Below are 27,811 nucleotides of genomic sequence, written 5' to 3' on the forward strand. Positions count from 1 at the left end.
CTTCAAAGGGGCATCTAGGGTTTCGGTCTCCTTCTGTCTCACCCAGACAGTCAGAATCCCCTCTGTGTCAGACACAGAGTGCAGACACAGAGTTATTGGAATCTTCTCTTCCCTAGGCTGGGACCCTGGGCTGGGACCCTGGGCTGGGGAGCCCCCAAATAAGGTCAGGATCCCCCTCTCCTTCATTAGAGCTTCTGCAACCCAGCTTTCCCTCGCAGTGATCTTCCACCACCCGTGGGTACAGGTCCAGCCTGATTCACAACTTTGCCCCTCCTACTGGCTTCGATGTGGCTTATTTTTTATATTATCAAATGCATGTGTTATGATCAGCTAGACTTCAGGTTATTCTCCAAGTTGATTATTTTATAATTTGGTTGTTATTTCAATGCAGACCTGGGAGGAGGGAAACCCTGCTTTTTCCTAGTCTGCCATCTTCCACCAACACCATTTCATTTAAGTTATTTATTGGCATATACATTTTCATAGTATTCCTTTATAATCTTTGTTTTTGCTATATGATCAGTCATGATGTTCTCTCATTTTAGTAATTTGAGCCTTTTCTGTTTTCTTAATAATTTTGTCAGTTTTATCAAACTTTTGAAAGAAACAACTTTCGGTTTTATTGATTTTCTCTATTTTTTCTATTCTTTATTTCATTTATTTTATTAATAATATTTATTATTTCCTTCCTTCTGCTTATTTTGTGTTTGCTTTTATTTTTCTGGTTTCTTAAGGTGGAAAGTTAGGTCATTGATTTGAGTTCTTTCTTTTTTCATAATATAGTAATTTATAGCTATAAATTTCCCTCTAAGGAATACTTTAGCTGCATCTCATAAATTTTGTTATGTTTTGTATTTGTCTTCACTCATCTCAATTTATTTTTTAATTTCCTTTGTGATTTCTTTGAACCACTGGTTATTTAAAAGTGTGTTATTTAAATTTCACGTATTTGTGGATTTCACAGATTTATTTTTGCTGTTGATTTCTAATTTAGTTTTACTGTGGTCAGAGAACATAATGTGCATAATTTCAATCTTTCTAAATATATTCAGGTTTGTTTTATGGCCTGACATATGGTCTATCCCAGAGAATGTTCTATGTGGCATAGAAAAGAATGTACGTTGACATTGTTAGATGGATTGTGCAATGGATAGCTGTCAGGTCTAGATGGTTATAGCATTGGTCCTCAACCTTTTTGGGACCAGGGACTGGTTTCACGGAAGACAGTTTTTCCACAGACTGGGACAGGTGGGATGGTTTCAGGATGATTCAAGCGCATTACATTTATTGTGTACTTTATTTCCGTTATTATTACATTGTAATATATAATAAAATAATTATACAACTCACATTAATACAGAATCAGTGGGAGCCCTGAGCTTGTTTTCCTGCAAGTAGGTGGTCCCATTTAGGGGTGATGAGAGACAGTGACACCCGAAGTGTGTTGTTTATGTACAGTCTACTCCATAATCTCGTTCTGGTTGCTATCACTGCAGAAAACCCTGCTTCAGAAAGATAGGATGATGGAAATGGAAGCAGCACTTTTATGGCAATCTCACGATATTCCACCTTGATTTTAATCCAGGATGTTTTATGTTATGTTATGGAGATTTGAAGTTGTCTCAAAATACTTTAAAGGCCACCATCATTTGCTATTTCAAGCAGTTGATCCTTTTCTAGCACAAAGTCTAATCATCTGGCTTATTCACAAATAGGTTGCAGATCCATTCCTTCTTAGTTCAGGTGTCTTTTGTGGCTGGGAAGTAATGCTCAAACTCTTTGGAAAGCTGAGATAGGTGATCACGCACCAGCTGTGAGAAAGAAGGCCCAGGTTCAGTCTCTTTCAAAATCTCTGCTAATGTTTGAAATATGTCACAAATCCCAATGTTAACTTGTCACCCCCATAATTCCAGTTTGGCTTTGAACACAGCCACTTTATCTGCACACTTGAATACAGTTGTCATTCTTCCCTGAAGTGACAGATTGAGTTGATTAAGCAGGTTGAATATGTCACACAAATAAGCAAGTGTTGCGACCCATTCTGTATTACTGAAATGTACTAACAGTGATAACAGTTTTTCTAAAACAAAACTCTAAAGTGGCTCTCATAACTCAGAAACTCTGGTCAGTGATCTATATTTAGAAAGTTATCTCCATTCTATGAATAAGAAAAGATATGTGTGCTCTGCATCTATCTCTTCACAGAGCTGTGCAAACAGATGTGAGTTAAGGGTTGTCTTTTAATATGGTTGATAATATTAACCACATCCTGCAAAACATTGTTAAGTTCAGGTGACATTTTTAGTCTAGCCAACATTTCTCTATGGATGGCACAGTATGTCGACTCATATTCAGAAATGACCTCTTTTAAAAAAAAAATTATTCCCAGCTTTATTGAAATAAAATAGACAATTAGTTGCTTGTATTTACATTGTACAATTCAATGAGTTTTTTTTCAGTTATAGTTGACATACAATAATATACCAGTTTCAGTTGTACAACCTAGTAATCAGAGATCCACATAACTCACAAAACTGTCATCTCGTTAAGCCTAGTACGCATCTTCCCCCTTACATATTTATTACAACATTATTAACCATCTTACTCATGCTACACTCTACATCTCAGTGTCTATTCTGCAACTATCCACTTGTATCTCTTAATCTCTTTGCCTTTCTTTCTCACCCCCAACCCCCCTCCCATCTACTAGCCCTCAAAATATTCTCTGTATTTATGAGTTTATTACTGCTTTTGTTGTTGTTGTTTATTTGTTCTTTAGATTCCACATGTACGTGAAATCATGTGATCTTTGTCTTCCTCTATCCTTCCTATTTCATTCAGCACAATATCCTCTAGATCCATCAAGGCAATATCTTTCTCCATCCCCTTCCTTTTAGTCTGTGTGTGTCTTTTAATCTGAAGTGAGTTTCTTGTAGGCAACATATGTAGGGGTCTTGTTTTCTTATCCATTCATCCACTCTATCTTTTGGTTGGAGCACTTAATTCTTTTCCATTTGAGGCACTTATTGATAGAAATGTAGTTATTATCATTTTTTATTCATGTTTTTGATACATGTTCTTTCTTCTTAAAGAAGTCCCTCCAACATTTCCTATAATACTGTCTTGGTGTTGATGAATTCCTCTAGCTTATTTTTGTCTAGGAAGCTCTTTATCTGTTATTAGACTCTAAATGATAGCTATGTTGGATAAAGTATTCTTGGTGTAGATCCTGGGTTTTCACCACGTTGAATATTTTGTGCCAAGCTCTTCTGTCCAGCACGGTTTCTTTTGAGAAACTAGCTGCCAGCCTTATTGGTGCTCATTTGTTGGTAACTAACTGCTTTTGTCTTGCTGCTTTTAATATTCATTCTTTGTATTTAACCTTTGGCATTTTAATTATGATGTGTCTTGTTGTGAACTTCTTTGGATTCTTCTTTCTTGGGACTCTTTGAGCTTCCTGGGGTCGTATGTCTATTTCCTTCACCAGGTGAGGAAAGTTTTCTATCATTATTTCTTCAAATAGCTCTTCAACATCTTGTTTTCCTTCATGTACCCCTATGACATGGATATTTTTACATTTAATAGTATCCCATAAGCTTCTTAAATTATTATTATAGTCTTGGCTTCTTTTTTCTTGCCATTCTGATTGAGTGTCCTCAGCTTCCCCATCTTCTATATCAGAGGTTCAATCCTCTTCTTGATCCACTCTGTTTTTTTAATCTAATATACTCTTCATCTTAGATAATATGCTCTTTATTTCTGACTGGTTCTCTTTCATAATTTCCATTTCCAATTTTATGTGTTTTATCTTTTTGTTAAACACTGAGTTCATCTACTCTACCCCTAAGCTTATCAAGCATCTTTATAACCAGCATTTTGAACTCTATATCTGTTAGATTGTCTGACTCCATCATTCCTGGATCTCTGTTCTGTTCTCTCATATGGTTTTTACTTCTGTGTCTTCCCATTTTGGCTACCTTTCTATGTTTGTTTCTATGTACTAAGCAAAGCTTCTAAGTCTCCCGGTCTTATTAGTATGGCTTTGTGTAGTAGGTGTCCAGTGGCACAGTCCTGAGAGGGGTTCAGCTGCAGACCAAGTTTAGCCCCAGCCTATGCTGCACCGGGGCCACCTGTTAAGATTCAGCAAGCAATCCACAGATGCTGTGCTTATAGTTGCCTCAAGAAACCACACCAGAACTGAGGCCAGCTGCCAGTAATGAGTGTTGGCTCTGCTCAGCAAGGAGCAACTGACTCACCAAGGAGACACCTGGATGTGGTTTGGGTGGGTCCACGAGTTTGGGGAGATAGAGTTTCAGGGAATCCTCTGGACTGAGCAACCTCTGTTATCCAGTTTGATAATGTCTCAGCTATGGTGGCACTGTGTCCACACACTGGAAGAGGGGAGGGCTCAATTGAAAAAAATGGATACCACCAGCATTTCTATCTGGGAGAGACCCTAGCCACTGGTCCTCATTCTGACAACTCAGTGTCCCCATGTAAGTCCCTGGTGCCCTCCGCACAGCCGAACCAGTGCTGGTGCTCAGACCCAGCAGGTCCGTCACTGCAAAAGTTTGCTCATGAACATAGCCCCTTTAAGAGGTGTCTGCAGCTTTTGCTGCCTCTGCCACATCCTCTGTCCCACTCAGCTGCTCAGACCTGGCAGCCTCGTGTCCTTGCCCAGTCCTACCTCCTCCCATTGCAGGGTGATTTCTTATTTCTCTCCCTAGTTGTATGGATTGTTTATCTAGATCAAAGGTGACTTTCCTTGCTGTTTGCTCTGTGATTCTGTCACAACTTTGATTTGGTTGCAAGAGGGATTAACAGAGCCTCTATCATCTACGCCATTTTTTTCTCCTTCTAAATGCAGCTTTCTTTTTTGTTGACTGTCTTAGAGTCTTCTGTTGTCTCATCATTAGGTCTTTCCCCCTTTTCAAAGAAGCTCTCCAGTCACATTTGTTTTTTACTCATTTTGGCTAGGGTTAGTTTGTGGGCTTACCAAAACTGTGACTGAGTCAAGTGTACAATGCAAGAAAGAGGCACGGATAAATGTGGTAAATAAAATAATGAGTGGGCCACATACAGACTAAAATAAGTGTCAGATTCTGACTTAAAACCTTCCATCAGATTTAGCTGTATAATTGAAGTACATCAAGTCACTTGCCACTATAAAGCTTGCCACCAAATTGAGCTTACTTTTCATTTGCCACTCACCGATAAGGTGTTGATATGAGTGTGCAAGCAATTGGTTTATTATGGTCTCTGTGAGGTCAGACCTCTGCTAATGTTAGTCTGTATTTGCAGCCGCTCCCCAATGCTAGCATTACCGCCTCAGCTCTGCCTCAGATCATCAGTCATCAGATTCTCAATAAGGAGCATGTGACCTAGATCCCTCACATGTGCAGTTCAAAGTAGGATTCATTCTCCTATGAGAATCTAATGCCTGATGATCTGAGGTGGAGCTGAGGTGGTGATGCTAGGGCCGGGGAGTGGCTGCAAATACAGATGAAATTTTGCTCACTCGCCCGCTACTCACCTCCTGCTGTGGGGCCTGATTCCTAACAGGCAATGGACCGGTACCAGTCCATGGCCCAGGGCTTGGGGACCCCTGGTTTATAGTACTGATCTTGTCTTCTCTATCTTTGATATATTATGATATTCTGCTATCTTTGCTATTCTAAAATGGCCATCTCTATGTATGCTAACAGTTTTTGTCTGGCTGTCTATTTTGTCTTATATTAATAAAAACCCTTATGCTCTCATGATTACTTGTTGTAGAGTTTCTTTTTTCTATCCTTTTACTTTCAACCTATTTGAATCTTTGAATCTAAAGTGGATCTCCTGTAGAGAACATATAGTTGGATCATATCTGATGATCATATCCTTGGGATTTGATCGTTTAATTCATTAACATTGAATATTACCATTGATATGATTGGACTTATGTTTGCTATTTTTCTTTATGTTTTCTCTGTTCCGTGACTACATTTATTCCTCTGTTGTTTCTTTATTCCCTTCTTTTATCATAAGCAGATATTTTGTAGTATAAAATCTTAATTTTGTTAATAATTTTAACTATAACATTTGAGTTATTTTCTGAGTGGTTGCAACATCTGAGTGGTTTCTGAAGACTTACAACATATATCATAACACATCAGAATCTACTTCAAATTTATATTAAATTATTTCTGGTAAGATATAAAGACTTTACTCCTATATAGTTCCCTTCTTATTTCTGTGCTATTACCATTATACATATTTTGCTTATATGTGTTCCAAACCAACAATAAATTTTTATAACTATAATTTCATATATTACGTGTTTTTAAAGAAAGTAAGAGAATAAAGAAGAGCACAAAGACATGCACTGATACCTTTTCAAATAAATCTTATTTACCATATTTGTTTGTCTTTATTTTTTGCTGTGGATTTCACTTACCCTCTGCTGTCACTCCCTTCTTCCAACATAGTTTAATTCAATTCCTACTCTCCTCATTTATATTGTTATTATCTAATATATTACATTACTATATGTTATAGAACCCAAAGTACAATTTAATACATGTTGATGCATATTGATTTATATTTATATACATTTAACACACATTGATCTATACAATTGCCTTTTAATTGTGATGTAATTGACGTACTATAAAATTCACCACTTTTAAGAGTATAATTCAGTGGTTTTTCATATATTCACAGAGATGTATAACCATCACCACTAAGTCCAGAACATTTGTGTAATCCCCAAAAGAAATCACCTACCCATTACCAGTCACTCTCCATTTCCTCCTACCCCCAATCCCTGGCAACCACTTATCTGTTTTTCTGTCTTTATAGATTTGTCTATTCTGGACATTTCATACAAGTAGAATCATAAAATATGTGGCATTTTGTGATGGGGTTCTATCATTTAACACAATGTTTTCAAGGTTTATTCATTTTGTAGGATTTAGTATTTCATTCCTTTTTATGCCTGAATAAAATTTCATTGCATAAATAGACCACATATTATTTATTCAATCTTTAGTTTATGGACATTGAATTGTTTCCACCTTTTGGCTATTATGAATAATGCTGCTATGAGCATTTGTATATAAGTCTTTGCATGAGCATATGTTTTCAGTTTTTCTGGGTAAATATCTGGGAGTGAAATAATGGTTCATACGATAACTTCATTAGACAGTATTGTGGAAACTCTTTGAGGAACAGCCAAAGTGTTGTCCACAGTAGCTCTATTATTTTACATCCTTATCAGCAGTACATGAAGGTTCTAATTTCTCCACATCCTTGCCAATATTTGTTATTTACTGTTTTTTAAAGTATAGCCATAATTGTGAGTGTGAATTAGTACCTCTTTGCAGTTAGACTTGCATTACCCTAATGAATAAACAAAGTCAAACATATTTTCTTATTGTTTGTTGGCCGTTTATGTATTTTCTTTGGAGAAATTTCTATTTAAATTATCTGCTCAATTTTAAATTTGGTTATTTATTTTTTTATTAATGGGTGAAAAGTGTTTTCTATGCATACTGGATACTAGGCCCTTATCAGATATATGATCTACAAATATTTTAACCAATTTGTGGGTATTCTTTCTCTTTCTTGATAGTGTCCTTTGATGCACAAACATTTTTCATTTTGATGCAATCTAATTTATCTATGTTTTCTTTTGTCACTTTTATCGATGTCCTATACAAGAAACCATTGACAAATCTGTTATGAAGATTTACTCCTATATTTTCTTGTAAGAACTTTATAGTTTTAGCTTTTATATTTAGATCTTTAATCCATTTTGAGTCAATTTTTGTATATAGTATAAGGTAAGCATCCAAATCCATTCTTTTAGATGCGGATATCCAATTGTGCTGGCATCATTTGTTAAAAAGAATATTCTTTCCCCCATTAAAATTTCTTAGCATCTTTGTCAAAAATGAATTAACCAATAATATAAGGGTTTCTTCCTGAACTCTCATTTATATTCCATTGTTCTATATGTATATTCTTATGTCAGTGCCAAATAGTCTTGATTACTGTAGCTTTGTAGTAAGATTTGGCATCAGGAATTTGATTCTTCCAATTTTTTTCCCTCTCTTGCAAGAGTGTTTCTAGGTCTCTTTAATTTCCATATGAATTTTAGGATCAGCTTGTATTGTGCAAAGAATCCAGCTGCTATTTTAATAGAGACTGCATTCAATCTGTAGATAATTTGGGGGAGTCTATTTTGTCTGATATTAGTATACTCATTCAATTTCCTTTTTGATTATTGTTTGCATTATATTTTTCCCATCATTTTACTTTATTTTTAAATATATTTTTTTTATTTTTCAATTACTGGTTGACATACAATATTATATAATTTCAAGTGTACAACAGAATGATTGAGCACTGATATAACTATGATGTGATCACTCCAATAAATCCAGTACCCATCTTTCCATTATTTTACTTTAAATCTATTTGTCTTTGAATCTGAATTGTGTCTCTTATAAACAGTATGCACATCATGTTATGTTTAGCAAATCTGTAAGTACCTTATTTATTTGTTTGTTTGTTTGTTTTAATTAGTGTCAAGTATACAGTACATTGGTTAGACATCTATATAGTTCATAAAATGATCCCCCCATTTGCTCTCTCCCTCCCCTGGCCCTCCACCTAGCCAACATATTAATGCAAACTGCATTCCCTATGCCATGCTCCCCATCCCTGTGACCATCTATCAACTACTAATTTGTACTTCTTTAACCCTTCACCCCATTCTCCCAACCTCCCAATCCCCCTCCCCTCTATCTGTCACCAAATTGTCCACTGTGTTTGTGAGTCTGTTTTTGATTAGTTTGTTCTTTTTGTTCCTTAGATTCTGCATATAAGTGAAATCATATGGTATTTGTCTTTGTCTGACTTATTTCACTCAGCATAATAACCTCTAGGTCCGTCCATTGGATAGTTAAATCCATTTATATGTAGTGTAATTATGAATATGGTAGGATTTATTTCTGACAATATTTGTTGGATTTCATGTATCATGTCTTTTTCTTCTTTGATTACTGCATTTTTTTCAATTAGATAGATGCTTTCTGGTTCACCATTTTAATTTCCTTCATTCTTTTACCACATACTTTTGTTTTATTTTCTTAATGTTTTCTCTGAAGATTATAAGTAACATCTCAATGTATAATTATATAATTTGGATTAAAACCAACTTTATTTCAATACAAATATTTTCCATCTATATTACTACAACCTCCCCTCATTAATGCTGTTATTGTCACAAATTACATCTTTACACATCATGTGCCCATAAACATATATATAAACTGCTTTATGCAGCTTTTTAAAAATCTTATAGGAGTAAAATTGAATTACAAAGAAAAATACATTTATATTGTCCTTAATATTTACCTATGAAAATATAAAACTCCAGAATTTCTGCTGGTTCCTTTTTATAACTTCTAATTCTTATCTAGGGAGAAATTCTTATACACTATTTCCAAGAAAGTATCATATTTAGTTTTTTAGACACTGTTTCCTTTATCTCTTTGAAAATATTTTAATAATGAATTTAAAGTATTTGTCTACTAAGTTCCACATCTGGGTTTCCTTAGGGACAATTTCTATTAATTGTTTTTTCTCCTTGTGTATGGGATGTACTTTCGTTTTTTCATGTTTTTTTTTTTTATTTTTAGATTAAAGTTGGTGTTTAATATTATTTTATATATTTTCAGATGTCCAACATAGTGGTTAGACATTTATATAATTTACTAAGTGATCTCTCAATTAGTCTAGTACACACCTGACACTGTACATAGTTATTACAACATTATTTACTATATTTCCTATGCTGTATTTTACATCCCTATGACTATTTTGTAATCACCAGTTTGTACCTCTCAATCCATTCAGTATGGGCTATACTTTCTTTTATCTTTATAAGTCTCATAATTTTTAATTAAAACTTAACATTTTAAATAATATAATGTGGCAACTTTGGAAATCAGATTTTCCTTGCTTTTCAGGGTTTACTGTTGTTGCAGCTTATTGTAATTGTTGTTTTTTTGTCTCTTTTGTGACTTTTATGAATTATTTTCGTAAAATCTGTATTCTTTATGTGTAGCCATTGATGTCTCTGCTCAGTTCACTTAGTGGTCAGCTAATAACTGGATGACAATTTCATTAAATGCCAAGAATCGACAAATACCCTAGTCTTTTCCATGGAGCACTGTGTGTATGTTGGGGCATGCTTTCAACAGTCAGCCAAGCAGTTTACAACTTTACCTTAGCATTTAGTTCCTGCTTGTTCAGAGCTTCAAGGTGAGCCAGAGGCCACAGCGTTGGGCCTTCTCAGTTCTTACCTGAGCAGGCACACAGCTCTAGGCATGCGTATGACCTTCTAGATTCCTAAGAATATTTTGGAGCTTTTCAAACTCTCTCCATACATCTAATTACTCACCTTTTCCTTTTAATCTTTTGGTTAGTCTTCTGTTTGCCTCAAACATTATCCATAATCTCAGCCAGAGGCAAATTTAAAGACTTGTCTGTGATCATTTTCAACAAACACTTGCACCCTTCCAGAGAGAAAACTTTTTATTAGTGGGTGAGGTTTGAGTCATTCATATAAGGGGGATCTTCCAGGAACCAACAGACAGGTAAGATAATGACAATTCTTCAACAATAAGGCTTTGAGAGAGTTGTAACTTCATTCTGCTCCCTCCAGTGGCTGCAGAGATGCTTGGGAATGAGGGTTGTTTTTGTTTGTTTGTTTGTATGTATGTATGTTTGTTTTTAATCTTAATGCACAATTGGAGAGTGGAGATTGAAACTGGGACAAATTAAAATACCATTAAGCTCACTATTTTTACTGAGATTCCGTTGTATTTCTTGAATAAACACTACCTGGGATGCTGCAGGCCTTTGGTTAACTTCAAGTATGAAAAAATTTATTCTGACAAATTTTATCAGATTTTGCATTGCCTTTATGGATGGGTAACTTTTTAGAGGTATTTACTGCCCACCATTTTTACTGATATAATCTTATCCAATTACTTTTTAAACTAGTTAAGAGAAGTCAAAACAAACAAATATGTAGTTATGCTGTCTATTATCATTACCTACATAATTTCATTTATTAGAACTGTTAATTTTTTTCATATGGGTTCAAATTAGTTTCTGCTTTTACTTTCTTTCAACATAAATAACTCCCTTTAATATTTCATCTAAGGCATGTCTTCAAGCAATGGACTATGTCAATTTTTGTTTATCTTGGAATGTCTTGATTTCTTCTGTCAAGCAATGGACTGTCAATTTTTGTTTATCTTGGAATGTCTTGATTTCTTCTGTGTTTTAAAAGATAATTTACCATATACAAAACTCTTGTTTAACAGTTTATTTACTTTCTTTCATTCTGCACTTTGACTACACTGTACCACTGCCTCCATTGTTTCTAATAAGTCAGTTGTTAGTCTTGTTATGGTTTTCTTGTAATTAATGAGACGTTTTTCTCTCACTCTTTTCAAGAATTTTCTTTGTTTTTTCAGTTTGACTATATTTAGGTATCAATTTTTTTTTAATTTATCCTACATGAAGTTCACTGAACATTTTGAATGTCCAGACTAATGTTTTTCATCAAAATTGAGACGATTTCAGCTATCATCTCTTCAAATATTCCTTCTTTCTCTTTCTTTCTCTTTCTGAGATTCCCATTATGTGTACCATTGTTGGTGTCCCACAAGCCTCTTTATTCCTATTTATTCTTTTTTTTCTTTCTGTTCCTTAAACTGGACAATCTCAATTGAGCTATCTTCAAGTTCATTGATTCTTTCTTCTGCCAGTTCAAATCTTCTATTAAACACCTCTACTAAATTTTTCATTACAATTATTTAACTTTTTAACTCCAGATTTTTTTATTTTAATTATTAGACTTTTATTCTCTTTATTAATAGTCTCTGTTTAATGAGACATTGTGTTGGTATTTTCTTCATTGTTTTAAATTTTTTTAGTTCTTCGAACATATTAAAATTGTTAATTTAATTTTTTTGTCTAGTAAATTCAAAGTTCTTCAGGACAGTTTCTATTGAATGTTTGTTTATTTGTTTGTTTTTCTGTGCATAAGTCATTTGAGTTTCTTTGCATGCATTATAATTTTTTGTTGGAAAATTGGCCTTTTAACTAATATAGTGTGGCAAAACTGCAAATCAGATTCTCTCTCTTTCCCAGTGCTTGCTTTTGTTTGCTCTTTTTGTTGTTTAGTTGCTTAATGACTTTACTCAACTAATTCTGCAATGTCTTTAACATACATGGCCACTGAAGTCTCTGCTTGGTTAGCTTAATGGTCAGCTAATATTTAGACATTTCCTTAAATGCCCGGAACCAACGTTTCCCAGCTTTTGCAAAGAAACTTGGTGTATATGTTGGAGCAAGCCTTTAGCAATCAGGCAGGCAGTTTTGAACTTTGCCTTAGCTTTTACATTTAGCTTGTGATGAGCCTCAAAGTCAACCAGAATGAAAGATTAAGGCCTCTTTATGCCTTCCACTCAAATAGATAATAAAGTATAAATAAATAAAATAGATAATAAAAAAATAGAGAAAATCAACAAAACAAAAATATGTTCTTTGAAAGGCTCAAGAAAATAGGCGAACTTTTACCTCAAGTGAGTGGGGGAGGAAAAAAATAAAATTACTAAAATCTAGAACAAAAGAGGGGGCATTAATACCAATTTTACAGAAATAAGAATTAGAAAAGAATACTATGAACAACTGTATGCCAACAATTAGATAATCTAGGTGAAATGAACACATTTCCATGAAGACACAAAGTACTGAAAATACCTCAAAAATATAGAAGTTTCTGGTCAAGATAGTGGATTAGGTAAAAGTAGGATTTATCTCTTACCATGACCGCATTAAAATTACAACCAAATTATAAAACAAACAACTTGGAGAACCACCTAAGGTCTAGCTGATCATAAAACATACACATGTGGATATAAAGAAAAAAGCCACATCAGGTCTGTAGGAAGGGCAGAGACACAAAGCAGGCTGGTCCCGTACCTGCATGTGGCAGTTGAGCATCGGGAGGGAGAGTGTAGCAGCAGAGGCCCCGGCCAAACGGATGAGGGACCCTAGCCCAAAACAGGGGCTCCCCAGCCCAAGGTTCTAGTCCCCGGAAGAGGAATTCCCACAAAATCTGACTGTAAAAATTAGTGGAGATTCTGGCCATCTGGGTGAAATGAAAGGAACCTGAAAACCCAGATATCCCCCTTAAAGGGTCTGTGCACAGACTGACCTGCTTGCAGACACTTTCTCTAGGCTCTAGCAAAGGGAAAGCAGCTGGGGAGGTGGGGCTGAGTTGTGTGATGTCAGAGTGAAGGCTAAAGGAAGAGCTGCCATTCTTCCTTTATCAGGATCCCTCTGGGTCAGTCTATAGGCAAATGCCATCTTGCCTGTGCTGAACCCTCCCTCAACATGGCCAATTCTGAAGGTGCATTGGCCTGGTGAGATCAGACTGCTGCACCCTTCATCTCCCACAAATTGCCTGCAGCGGCCCATTGTCAGGCAGGTAGCCCCACCCTGTGCTTTCCTTTGGTCGAGCATTCATGGGCAGGCAGCTGCCCTCAGCTCCTGTCACTTACATGAGGCTCATGCAGTACAGGGCAGACTTTTGGTGTCAGGCCACTGGTGCCAGCCTGAACTGCAGGGTCTCTTGGGTGAATAACTGGGGGCTGTGGACCCAAGGTAGATGGTGGCATGCCTCACTGTGATCTGTAACTTTCATGGGAGCCTGCAGGCTCAGAATTGGCAGCAGTCTGCATTGGCCTGACAAGATTGGCTTGCTCCATCCTGTCTCCTGAGACCCTGCACCACCCAACCCACAAATTGCTCTCAGTAGGCCCATTTCTGGGCAGTCAGCTCCACTCTGTGCTTTCCATTGGCTGTGATTTCAACAGCAAACAACTGTCCTTAGTTCGTGCAGACCACACATAGCTTTTGTATCTGAGAGGGACTTTTGGTGGTGGGTCATAAGGCATACCCTGAACTACAGTATTTCATGAACAGAACTCCAGGGTCTGCAGGCTTGAGGTGGGCATTAGCAGGCTTTGCTATGATCTAAGACTTTGACAGGAAGCCACAGATTCAGCACTGGAACAACACCTGATTCTACATTGACTGGCAAAATCTGCACGCTTTAGCCCAGTGATTCCCTGGATCCCCACCACACCCAACTCCCATATACCAAGCAAAGGCTCTTACATCTGCAGAGACTTACAGGCAATGGGCAAACAGCCTCAGGCCTTGAGGTGCACTGGTTCTTGGGCTGAGCCACCACAAGTCCAGGACTGGGAGTAACGAACCTTGGCTTGCAGTATGGTCTCTCCCATTTACCTCCAGATTCAGAACAGGCAGCAACTATTTGCAGATCTCTTTGTAGCTCCAACCAGGTAGCACTGAACATTCAAAGTCAGTGGCTACCTTGACCCACACAGGAGCCCCTCCCAAGGGGCCCCAGAAGCAACACCCAGAGGCTGGCATCAGACCACAACAGAACAGCACCTAACTAACCCCCTAAGGGGCATACCCAAAGGGTGGTCTCAACAGGCACGTGAGACTACTGGAGCAAATCCCACTCTGTGAAATCAGGCCCTACACAGCAACTCATGGACAATTCCCACAGCCAGTCAGCCCAAGAGTCAATCCCATGTACTGATGCATTAACAGCAATGAAAGATCAGCTACAACAGGAAAACACACACAATTCACACAAGAAATATGCTCAGAGCCCCCAGCCCAGATAATCAAGGAGACTGTGCCACTGGACCACAAAAGATACCTACTCCATAAGGCCAACTGTCCAAGGCTTGGAAATGTAACAAATCTCCTTAACACATAGAAACAAACACAGAAAGACAACTAAAATGAGAAAACAAAAAGCATGTTGAAAACAAAACAACAGGAGAAAATTCTAGGAAAAATCTAAAATAAATGGAGGCAAGCAAACTACCAGATATAGAGTTCAAAACACTGGTTATAAGGAGCACCTACATATATAAAGCAATTATTGACTGACATAAAGGGAGAAATTGACAGTAATACACTCATAGTAAGAGACTTTAACATCACATTGACATCAATGAACAGATCTTCCAAACAGAAAATGAACAATGAAATAGAGCCATAAATGACACACTAGATCAGATGGATTTATTGATATTTTCAGAGCATTTCATTCCAAAGCAGCAGAATATACCTTCTTTTCAAATGCACGTGGAACATTTTCCAGGGTAAACCACATATTAGGCCACAAAACAAGTCTCAATCAATTGAAAAAGATTGGAATCATATCAAACATCTTATCCAAATACAATGGTAAGAAGCTAGAAATCAACTACAAGAAAAAAATTGGAAAATACACAAACACATGGAGGCTAAATAACATGCTACTAAACAATGAATGGGTTAATGATGAGATCAAGAAGGAAATCAAAAAATACCTAGAAACAAATGAAAATGAAAACACAGTGAAAGCAGTCCTGAGGGAAATACAAAGCAATACAGCCCTATCTCAACAAAAAAGAAAAATCTCAAATAAACAATCTAATTTCAAGCTTAAAAGAACCAGGAAAAGAATAGCAAACAAAACCCAAAGTGAGTAGAAGGAAGGAAAGAATAAAGATTAGAGCAGAAATAAACAAAATAGAGTCTAGCAAAACAATACGAACGATTAATAAAACCAAGAGCTTGATCTTTGAAAGGATAATCAAAATTGATAAAACTTTAACCAGATGTATCAGGAAAAAAAAAGAGAGGACCCTAATAAATAAAATCAAAAATGAAAAAGAAATTGTAACTATGGACTCTACAGAAATACAAAGAAGTATAAGAACATATTGAGAGCAATCATATGCCAACAAATTGGACAATCTACAAGAAATGGATATATTTTAAAAAAAAAAGTATTATCTATCAAGACTGAGTCAAGAAGAAACAGAAAATCTAAACTGACAGATTACCTTCAATGAAATCAAATCAGTAGTCAAAACACTACCAAAAAAAAACAAAAGTCATGCCCTGGATGGCTTCATAGACGAATTTTGCCAAACGTTCAAAGAAGAATTAATGCCTTTTCTTCTCAAACTTTTCTAAACAATTCAAGAAGAGAGACGTTTCCCTAATTCTTTTTACAAGGTCAACATTACCCTGATTCCAAAACCAGACAAAGACATTTAGAAAAAGAAAACTATAGGCTGATATCCCTGATGAACATCAATGAAAAAATCCTCAACAAAACATTAGCAAATTGAATTCACCAAACATTAAAAAGATCATACATCATGATCAAGTTGGATTTATTTCTGGGATGCAAGGTTGGTTCAATATACACAAATCAATTAATGTGATACACAACATTAACAGATTGAAATATTAAAATTATATGATCATATCAATAGATGCAGAAAAAGCATTCAACAAAATTCGGCATCCATTTATGATAAAAACTCTCAGCAAAGTGGGAATAGAGGGAACATACCTCAACATAATAAAGGCCATATATGACAAACCTACAGCAAACATACTCAATGGGGAAAGGCTAAAAGCATTTTCCTTAAGATCAGGAACAAGACAAGAATGCCCACTTTTACCATTCTTCTTCAACATTGTATTGGAAATCTTAGACAAAGCAATAAGACAAGAAAGAGAATTAAAAGGTATTCAAATTGGAAAGGAAGAAGTAAAACTGTCATTATTTGCAGATGACATGACACTATTTACAAAGAACCCTAAAGTTTCACCAAAAAAAAAAAAACTGTTAGAACTGATCAATAAATTCAATAAAGTAGCAGGAAACAAAATTAATATTCAGAATTCAGTTGCTTTTTTATACACCAATGATGAACTTTTGGAAAGAGAAATTAAGAAAACAATCCCATTTACAATTGAATCAAAAACAATAAAATATGTAGGAATCAAATTAACCAAGGAGGTAAAAGACCTGTTCTTGGAAAATGATAAGTCATTGACAAAAGAAATTGAAGAAGATACAAATAAATGGAAACATATATCATGCTAATTGGTAGGAAGAATCAACATCTTTACAATGGCCATATTACCCAAAACAATCTATAGATATAATGCAATCCCTGTCAAAATATCAGTGGCGTTTTTCAGAGAATTAGAACAAAGAATCCAGAAATTTATATGGAACCCTAAAAGATCCTGAATAGCTACAGCAATCGAGAAAGAAGAACACAGTTGGAGGCACCACACAACCTGATATCAAACTATACTACAAGGTTATAATAATCAAAACAATATGGTACTGGCATAAAAACAGACACAGATCAATGGAAGAGAATGGAGGGCCCAGAACTGAATTAAATTCATGCCTATATGGTCATTTAATCTATGACAAAGGAGGCAAGAATGTACAATGGGGTAAAGACAGTCTGTTTAACAAATCGTGTTTGGAAAACTGGACAGATACATGCAAAAAATAATGACACTGGACAACCTTCTTACACCATATACAAAAATGAACTCTAAATGAATTAAAGACTTAAATATAAGACCTGAATCCATAAAACTTCTAGAATAAAACAGTAAACTCTCTGATATTGCTATTAGTATTTTTTTTTCTGATATATTTCCTCAGACAAGAGAAACAAAAGAATAAATAAACCAGTGGGACTACATCAAACTAAAAAGATTTTGTACAGCAAAGAAATCACCAACAAAACAAAAAGACAACCTATTGAATGGGAGAAATATTTGCCTCTGATACATCTGACAAGGGGTTAATATCTAAAATTTATAAAGAACTGACTCAAGAGCAAAAAAAAAAAAAACCAACAATCCAATTTAAAAATAGGCAGAAAATCTAAATAGGTATTTCTCTAAAGAGGAAATATACATGGCCAATAGACATATGAAAAAATGCTTAACATCACTAATCATCAGAGAAATGCAAATTAAAACCACAATTAGATATCACCTTACACCTGTCAGATTGGCTATCATCAATAAATCAAAAAGTAAGTGTTGGCGAGCATGCAGAGTAAAGGGAACTCTCTTACACTGTTTGTTGGATTGCAAATTGGTACAGCCTCTGTGGAAAACAGTTTTGAGGTTCTTCAAAAAATTAAAAATAGAACTGCCTTTTGATCTAGGAATTGCACTCCTGGGTATTTATCCAAAGAAAACCAAAACACTAATTCATAAAGCTCTATGCACCCCTATGTTCACAGAAGCACTATTCACAATATGGAAGCAACCTAATAGACAACTGGATAAAGAAAAAGTGGTACATATATACAGTGGAATATTTCTCAGCCATAAAAAAAAATGAAATCTTACCATTTGCAATGACATGGATGGACCTAGAGGGTATTACACTGAGTGAAAGAAGTCAAACAGAGAATGATAAATACCATATGATTTCACTTATATGCAGAATCTAAGGAACAAAAGGAATGAGCAAACTAAATTAAAATAGACTCACAGATACAGAGAAAAAACCTGGTGATTGCCAAAGTGGAGGTAGGTTGGGGGGCTCAGGGAAAAAATGAAGGGATGAGGAAGTACGAATTAGTAGTTACAAAACAGTTATGAGGATATAGAGTACAGCATAGGGAATATAGTCTATAGTATTTTAATAGCTGTGTGTCATGCTAGATGGGTGCTAGAGTTATCAGGAGGATCACTTCATAAATTATATAAATATCTAGCCATTTTACTGTATATCTGAAACTAATATAAAATTTTAAAAAATGAAATAAAAAGAAAATATAGAAAATATGAATAGGCCTATTACATGTAAAAAGATTGAATCAGTAATCTAAAATCTTACAAATAAAAGTCAAGGATGAGATGGCTTCTGAAATGAATACTACCAAAGTTTTAAAGAAGAATTAACACTGATCTTTCATAAACTCTTCCAGAAATTAAAGAGAAGGGAACACTTCCTAATTCATTTTATGAGGCCAGTATTACTCTGATATAAAAATTAGATGCAGACATCACAAGAAAATAGAACTGAAGAAAAATGTCCCATATGAATACAGAAGCAAAAATCTTCAACAAATACTAGCAAACAAAATCTAGAAACATATACAATGGATTACACATTCTGACAAAAGTGGAATTTATTCCAGAAGTGAGAGGTTGTTTTAACATATGAAAATTTGCATTGTAATGCACCATATAATAAATGACCTACGCTATCAAATGATTATCTTAATAGACACAGAAAATGTATTTGGAAAAAAATTAACACTCTTTCATGATAAAAACATTCAACCAATTAAGATTCGAGAGGGATTTCATCAACCTGATAAAGGGTATCTATGAAATTCCCACAGCTAACATCATACTCAATGATCAAATACTAAAAGCTTTCCTCTTAATATCAGAAACAAAGCAATAATGTCCATTCTTGCCACTTCTATTCACCATTGTAGTTGAGATTCTAGTCAGGTTGATTTGACAAGAAAAACAAAGAAAATTTATCTATATTAGAAAGAAATTGTAAAAGTATTTCTAGTGACAGATGACATTATCATGTATATAGGAAATTTAAAGAAATACAACAAAAAGTAAACATTAGAGCTGATAAGTTAGTTCAGCAATGTTGGAGGATATAAGGTTAATATGCAAAAATCAATTATGTACACTAGCAATGAAACTTTTAAAATAAAAATTAAAAAAATAAAAATAATTTAAAACATAATTTAAAATATTTTGGAAGATGCTGCTCTTGACCCGAAGAACAGGGATCACCTCACGTGGCCAGTATGTCGGAGCACATGTGTGTGTAAGCCCTTCTGCACAGATCCACGGATGCTGAGGAAATCAATAGGTTTGAAAGTCAGGAAATCAGAATTGACATTGCTGGATGGTCTTGGCTCAGTGTCCCCTGAGGTTACAGTCAAAACATCAGTGGGATCTGTAGTTGCCTGATCCTAATACTCCCAAAATTGATTTTCAGACTGAATGCAGTCTCTGTTAATATCCCATTTTTTTTGTTGTTGTTGCTTTGTTTTGTTTTTGCGGAAATTAACAAGTAGATCCCAAAATTCATACAGAAATGCAAGGGACCCAGAAAAGTTAAATTAAAACAATATTGAAAGAGAAGAACAAATTTGGGAGACTTGTATTCCCAAGTTCAAATCTTACTACAAATGTACCATGATCAAGGGTCTGTGATACTAGCATAAGGAGAGACATCTAGATCAATGGAATAGAATTGAGAGTCTGGAAACAAACCCTTACATTATTTGTGAATCGATTTTCAACAAAGATGCCAAGATATTTCAATGGAGGAAAGAATAGACTATTCAACAAATGGTGCTGGAACAACTGGATATTCACATGCAAAAGAATGAATTTGGATGCTTACCTTATACCATAATCAAAAAATATATCAAAATGGAACAGAGACATAAATTTAAAAGTTAAAACTATTTTTTGAATTATACATTTTTAGAGGAAAACTGTTATGGGTTGAATTGTGTCCTCTCCCCCCAAAAATATGTTGTATTCTTTACCCTCAGTAGTTTAACATGTGGCTGTATTTGGAGATAGGGTCTTTACAGAGGTAATCAAGGTAAAATGAAGTCATTATCGGTTTCCTTACAGAAAGGGAAAATTTGGACACAGTGAGACACACACAGAGATAATGCCACTTGAAGATTGAGACTGAGATCGGGGGATGCTTCTACAAGCCAATGAATACCAAAGAGTGCTAGCCAACCACCAGAATCTAGATAAGAAGCATAGACAAAATTCTTTCTCACTGACCTCAAGAAGAACCAATCCTACTGACACCTTTACCATAGACTGCTAGCCTCCAGAACTGTGAGATAATACATTTCTGTTAAGCCACCCAGTTTGTAGTGTTTTTTTACAACAGCCTTATCATGTTAATACAAAAACAGAGGAGTAAATCTTCATGACCTTAGATTAGTCAATAGGTTCTTAGATATGACAGCAAAAGAACAAGTATAAAAAAATAGATTAAAGCAGATAATTTGGACTACATCAAAATTTAAATATTTTTATGCATCAAAGAACTCTATAAGGAAAGCAAAAAGTTACCCACAGGATGGAATAAAATATTTGGAAATCATATATCTGATAAGGGTCTAGTATCTAGAATATGTAGATAGCTTGCAACTCAACCAGAAAAAGACAAATGGTGTAATTAAAAATGGGCAGAGGATTTGAATAGACATTTCCCTAAAGAATATATACAATGGCAAATAAGCACATGAAAAAGTGCTTCACATTATTATTTATTAGAAAAATACAATTCAAAATTGCAATGATATACTACTTCACATCCATAATATGACAGAAATAATATTTCTCCCTTTATAGAGCTTATCTTTTCATTCTCTTAACAGAGACTTTTGCAGAGCAAAAAATTTTAATTTTGAAGATATTCAATATTCAGGTTTTCTTTTCATAGATCAGTCACATTTTTATTATCCAGTCTACGACCTCTTGGTCTAGCCCTAGATCTTCCAAATCTTTCTCCTATTTTTTTAAGTGCCATAGTTTTAAATTTCACATTTATGTCCCTGATCTACTTTGAGTTGTAAATAATATTGGGTTTTTAACTTTTGTTTTACACTTGTTTCTTGATATTATATAGAGTTTCGATACATTTTTGTATATTGGATTTGTATTCTCAATCTCGCTGAACTCGCTTAGTCTTGGTTTTCTGAGAATGCCTTTATTTCCTCTTCATTCATGGGATATTGAGCTCACAGTCGACTTCTTTCAGCATTTGAAAAACTTTCTGCCACTTCTCTTTGTCTTCCATGGTTTTCGATGAGGAATCTGCTGCTATTCAACCTGTTGTTCCCATGTAGGTAATATATAGTTTCTCTCTGGCTGTTTTCAGGTTTTTTTTTTTCTTTTCTTTAGTTTTCAAAATTAAATTATGATTTCTTTAGGTTTATCTTCTTTGTGGTTCAATAAGTTTCTCAAATACATAGTTTTATGTCTTTCAGCACATTTTGGAAGTTTTCAACCATCATTTTCTATATATTCTTTCACTTGGACTCTCTCTCTTCTTCTGGAATATCAACGATACAAATGTTAGATCTTTTGTTTTTATCCTCCATATTCTCTGTGGCTTTGTTCAGTAATGTCATTCTGTTTTCTCCCTATTGTTCAAATTGCATAAATTTACAAATCTGTCTTCAAGTTCACTGATTCTATCCTCTGTTATTTCCACTCTATTATTGAGCCTATCCAGCATTTTTAATTCCTCTTGCTATATATTTTTAGTTTTATAATTTCCATTTGGTTATTTTTTATAACTTGTCATTCTTTGTTGAGATTTCTAATTTTTCATTTGCTTCAAAAGAATTTGTAATTGGTTGTTGAAGCATTTTTATTATGGTTACTTTAAAACCCTTGTCAGATAATTTCCAGCATCTGATTTATCTCAGTGTTGGCATCTGTTGACTGTCATTTCTCATTAAAGTTTGATTTTCCTGGTTCTTGTTATGATGGGTGATTATTAATAGTATTTTGGACAGTTTATATAGTATGTTAGAAGACTCTGAGTCCTATATAAGTCTTTTCTTTTAACAAGCAGCCACCCTATTTAGGTTTAGCATGAAGGTCCTGGCCTAATTTTGTAAAGTGTGATTTCAAAGATAATTTAATTGTCTTTATGGTCTTTATGGTACTATTTTAGTCTGCTTGGTCTATCTGGTGTTGATGGAGTTTCCACTCATTTCTGCTGATGTTGCCTGAGAGGTGGAGGTTGTCCCCCAGGCCAGACCACCTGGTGAACCTATGTTAGGGGAAAACAGTCATTGTCCTGCAGGGAGGATGAGCATATCCCAGGCCAGGCCACTTGTTTTGGTAGGCTATCCTGTGCTGGTGCCAAGAAGAGAAGAGTCCCAGATATGGAAGAGAAAGAGAATTATTCCTCTGGCTTTTTATTCTTAACAGGGTTCCCAATCAATTACTTTTTACAGTACTTCTGGGATTACATGATGTTGTCAGAGGATCACCTGTTCCATCTGGAGAGAGTTGAGACTTCACTGGCTGCCTTCCATTGTTAGGTTGGGGATTGGGAAATGTCAGATCTGGGTCACCTTCTTCTCATGGGTTAAGAGAAACATGATGTCCTGCTGTTGTGCTATTCTTACAATCTATGATCCCTAACCAGCTCACCTTCTTACCACTTTTTAAGTTCTCCTTCGGTTGTGTCTTTTGTTGTTTCCACAGTTTATAGTTGTACTTTGGGGGAAGATCTGAACCAGAAGACCCCATAAGGCATTTTTAAAAAATCATTATCAACTGTCATAAAGATGAATAATACTTTCCTTCTGCCTCAAAGAACTATCCTCTAGTCAAAGAGATGAGACAAGAATATAAATATAATAGCAGCATTTACTATTTACTATGTTTCAGTTTATTGTTAATAAATATGCAGTTTGAGCTAATACATGTTTAATATTTTATAACTTCTGAGGGAGGTATAAATATGTTGCCCATTTTAAAGATGCTCATAAGAGCTCAAGCAACTTGCTCAATATTACGTATCTAGTAGGTAGCAAAGTCAGGCCTGGGACCTAATCGGTCTGGCTTAAAAGTTGTTACTCTTAACACTATGCCAAGTTGGGTGTCAACAGAAAGAGGAAAACAAATGGCTGTAGGATTCAGAAGAGCTGGTGAGCCCTCCATAATGTGGAAATCCAGAGGAGATGGTTTTTAGGACGTATAGTGTAGTATAAATAGGATTTCAGTTGGTTAAGGTGGTGGAAGTCTAGTTAGAGGGGAAAACATGTATAGAGACCCTGTGGGGCCTACCAAATAGCTACAGCGCCTGCTATATAGAGTGGTATGAGTTGGGACTACAAAGGAGGTTGGAGCCATAAGATAGAAGGCTTTGAATGCCAGATTGAGGAAGTCATTCTTGACTTCATAGGAAATAGTGACTTCACAAAAGGCATGGTCTGAGCCAATGGGTGATTTCTAAAGAACAATCTGGTGATAGCAACTGAAAGTGGATGCATGGTACTCAGTGGAGACTAGGAATGAAGGCTTGGCCTAGGACCATGAAAGCTGAGATGGAAAGGTGGGAATGGATTCAAGAGATGTTTAAGAGGTAGAATTAACAGAATTCAGTAACTGATTATATGTGGAGACTGAGCAAGAGAAAGGAATCAGTGATGACTCCTTTTAGGAGCCCAGCTGGCTGGTAATGCCATTAACTGAAATGTTGACTTCTTCTGGCTCAGGAAATGGAAAAAGGCAGTATAGCATTGTCTGTGTATTAGTCTTTTGAGATGTAAAGATTATTATTCTGTTGACAGGCAAACTTCTTTTCTCAAGGCAAAATTCCTTTCACCTTTCCTCATAGATCTTATTTCCAACTGTTATAAACATTTTCCTTTGCTCTCTTCTGGACATGCTCTAATTGTTGGCACTCTTAGAATGCAAGATGCAGGCAGAGTGGTGAGAGCAGGGTGGAGAGAAAGTGAGAGAGAGTGAGGGAAAGAGTGTGTGTGTTGGGACAATGACAATATGGCATAAGGATGTGGCCTGAATTCTAAACTTTAACTTAGAGGACATAATGACACAAAAGACCTGTGGTTATCTTACCCCATTTGTACTGTGATTCTTATATAAGAACCTTGTCCATTTTGACAAGAAATCAGAGGACAATAAAGCGGCAATGGAGTCTTCAGTGTTAAGACAAGGAACAGGGAGTCTTGGGGCTTAACTCCAGCTCAGCCTCAGATTATCTGATGGGTCTTGAGAAATATTCTTACATTCCACATACTCACCTCAGCTATAGTTGACAGTCTATTATGTTGAACTATCTGAAATTGCTGATACTTGGCTAATTTTGACTGGCACAAACAGCAGTATCACATGGTTCAACTTAGTACTTTCATCTATTGTAGTCATATGCCTGCTTACCATACCACTTTCCCACAGTACACACACACCACTGCTAGATTGGCAGCTCCTTTATGGCTGAAACAGTTCTGGATTTCTTAAAACCAAAAAGTTCTAGATTTGCTATGTTTGCTGATTTCCATGGTAAAAATTACTCTCGCCATTAACAATTTCACCTATCAATGTGATATAACTGAATGTGGAGTTGGGAAGATTACGTACAATTGGCTCTTGAGAGCTTGTACAAGCTTGCTCTAGTATACCACTGCTTATCTCTGCATCCTTTACAGCACTTAGCATGTGATATCGGACTTAGCATGAGGGTAATAATTGCTAATTTGAAGATACAGCTTCCTCCTGAAGAATCCAAGCTGCACAGATAATGCCAGAAATAATGACAACTATTTTGGCGCCTTGCTTTATAGTTTTCCAAACATTTTTTATATTAATTTCACAAGAGGGAGACAAGGTAAGAATTGAAATTCTTATTTGATGGATGAGGAGGCTGAGGTCCAAAGAAGTGAAGGTAGTGCCTAAGGTCACACAGTCACGGGCAGGCCAGGAACAGAAAAGCAGGTTGCTAATGTAGCTCCCAGGAAAGCAGGCAGGCACTCCTACTATCAGACTCTACTCTCTGGAGCTCAGCTCCATCTTGGGCTATGGAAAAGATACTCCCTGATTCATGAGCCAGGAGCTGGGAAATTGAAGACCATTTCTACAAGCTGCCCACAATTACTTTGAATAGTGGTTGCCATAAACACAACCAGTTAAAGAAGAAGCCACATGAAGCCATCTGTACTCTGTGTGTTCCTCTGCCCAAGCTAGAAACATGTTCATCCTTTGTATTGAGAATGAGAGAGAGAGGGAGGAATGGAGAGAGGGAGATCAAAAAATTGAGAGACTGAAAGAAAATCAGACTGAGAACATGGGGTTATTAAGAAAGTGAATTCTTTTAACTATGGCAATTTTCCAAAATCCTAACACACACACACACACACACACACACACACACACACACACACGCACACACACACATCAAAAATAAAACTCTAAAGTCACTGTATCTAATAACTGGGCTGTCAAAGTGTAGGATCTGGCTACTGGAAGGTGCAAATGGCTTTACACAGGGCCCTGGCCTTGTGAAAAAGATGAGCTCATTGAGAACTTGGGGTTATTAAGGAAGTGAATTCCTTTAACTATGGATGCTCCCAACAAAGGCCTTCCCCAAGCCATTTTTTTTAACTTCCTGGTAAGTAGAGTCTCTTTTCAAACTGGTTTACCACTAATCCTAGCCCAAGAGGTGACATTATAAAGACCTTACAAATGCATTACCTTAAGGCTAGGCTGCTTTGAAAGTAGTCCTCAAGGTAGAGACCCCAAGGAAAGGATTTTGGTGAGTCCTCTCTTTGCATCCTATATGTAGATACAGCTTACTTGCCTGTACAAAAAGCTACTGGGAAATCATCAAAGCCCAGCCTTGGCACCAAGCACCAGACACAGTTATCTCCTTCCTACTCACCTGTTTGGTTTCACTGTTCCTCATTTTCCTCCTCCCTTTGCACCTGGGTTTCTAATACCGACTTTGGGCTCCTTATTTGAATGATGGTTTTAATCCTGATTGTACAGCTCGGGACTTAACCTGTTCTTTGAGGTACAGCCTGCTCCAGGTCTCCCAGCTCCAGGAATTCCCAATTTCTGGTAAAAGAAATGCTTGTTACCCATTCTCCTTGAAGTCTCTATTCCAGCCTTTCCTTGAGGTGGGACATTGGACCTTGAGCCTGGATGTTGACAGCCCTAGCTTTTCTGAGACCCTTGGGTCTGGCCACAACAGGCACTCACAATGCTCAATGGGAGAAGTACGAGGAGCCCATATTATTACTTGCCCAGGTGCTATGGCCTCCACGGAGGGTGACTAGGTTAACTGGATTCTCTCCTACTATAGGATCCACACCAACCAAGGATCCAGTGTGGCTGCTTGTGTGCCAAGGATATAAGCCATGATGATAGCTAAGATTGTCTACCATCTGGGCAGGGCTTGCATGGGCCAGACACTTGACAGAAAGACTTTATGCAATCATTGCCAATCCTCCATTTTATAGATGAAGATGCTGAGGCTTAGAGAAAGTTTCACTTATCCCATGCCACGTAGCTGGTAGGTCATAGACCCAGGTCTGTTTGACTCTAAAACTCATAACGCTTAATCTCTTACAGGTTTCCAGGAGTAATGACAAAGGGCCTAGGTCAGGGGTCCCCAACCCCTGGGCCATGGACCAGTACCGGTTCGTGGCCTGTTAGGAACCGGGCTACACAGCAGGAGGTGAGCAGCAGGCCAGAGAGCGAAGCTTTATCTGTATTTGCAGCTGATCCCCAGAGCCAGCATCACTACCTTAGCTCCATTTCAGATCATCAGTCATTCGATTCTTATAGGAGCACCAGTCTCTTGTGCATATTAAAATGAAAGGAATTACCTGCTCTGTGGTGATGACTTTTTAAGCTTTGTTTGTTACTTTATTTCTAAAAGAATGCCAACATTAAAAAGATATTAGAGAACATCAAATAAAGCAATAGCCTCACACATCTCTGCCCAGATTAGACCATCATTGAGAGATTGTGTCTTGTTCTGGGTGTACACTTGAAGAAGGCCGAACACTGGGTTGTGCTCAGGAAAGAGTGAGAAGGCTGAGGGGGATGAGACCTAGGACTCACAAGGAAAGGTTGGAAGAACCTAGAACTGTTCAACCTGGAAAAGAGATAACTCTGGTTGACACAAGTCAGATCATGTCATTCTCTGCTCCCATCTAACTCAGGAGAGGAGCTAAGGTCTTTAAAATGGTCTATAAGGCCCTTTTCTGCCTCCTCTACCCCCAAAGGGACCTCATCTCCTATTACTGTC

At 36.3% G+C, this 27,811-nt stretch overlaps 1 pseudogene; it reads right to left on the minus strand.

Moving 5' to 3' along the window:
* The window catches only part of LOC105307778, an 80,844-nt pseudogene extending 67,099 nt beyond the window's left edge, over positions 1 to 13,745 (minus strand).
* Between the last annotated feature and the right edge of the window lie 14,066 nt (positions 13,746 to 27,811).

The sequence above is a fragment of the Pteropus vampyrus genome, unplaced genomic scaffold, assembly GCF_000151845.1.
Source record: "Pteropus vampyrus isolate Shadow unplaced genomic scaffold, Pvam_2.0 Scaffold516, whole genome shotgun sequence".
NCBI classification, from domain to species: domain Eukaryota; kingdom Metazoa; phylum Chordata; class Mammalia; order Chiroptera; family Pteropodidae; genus Pteropus; species Pteropus vampyrus.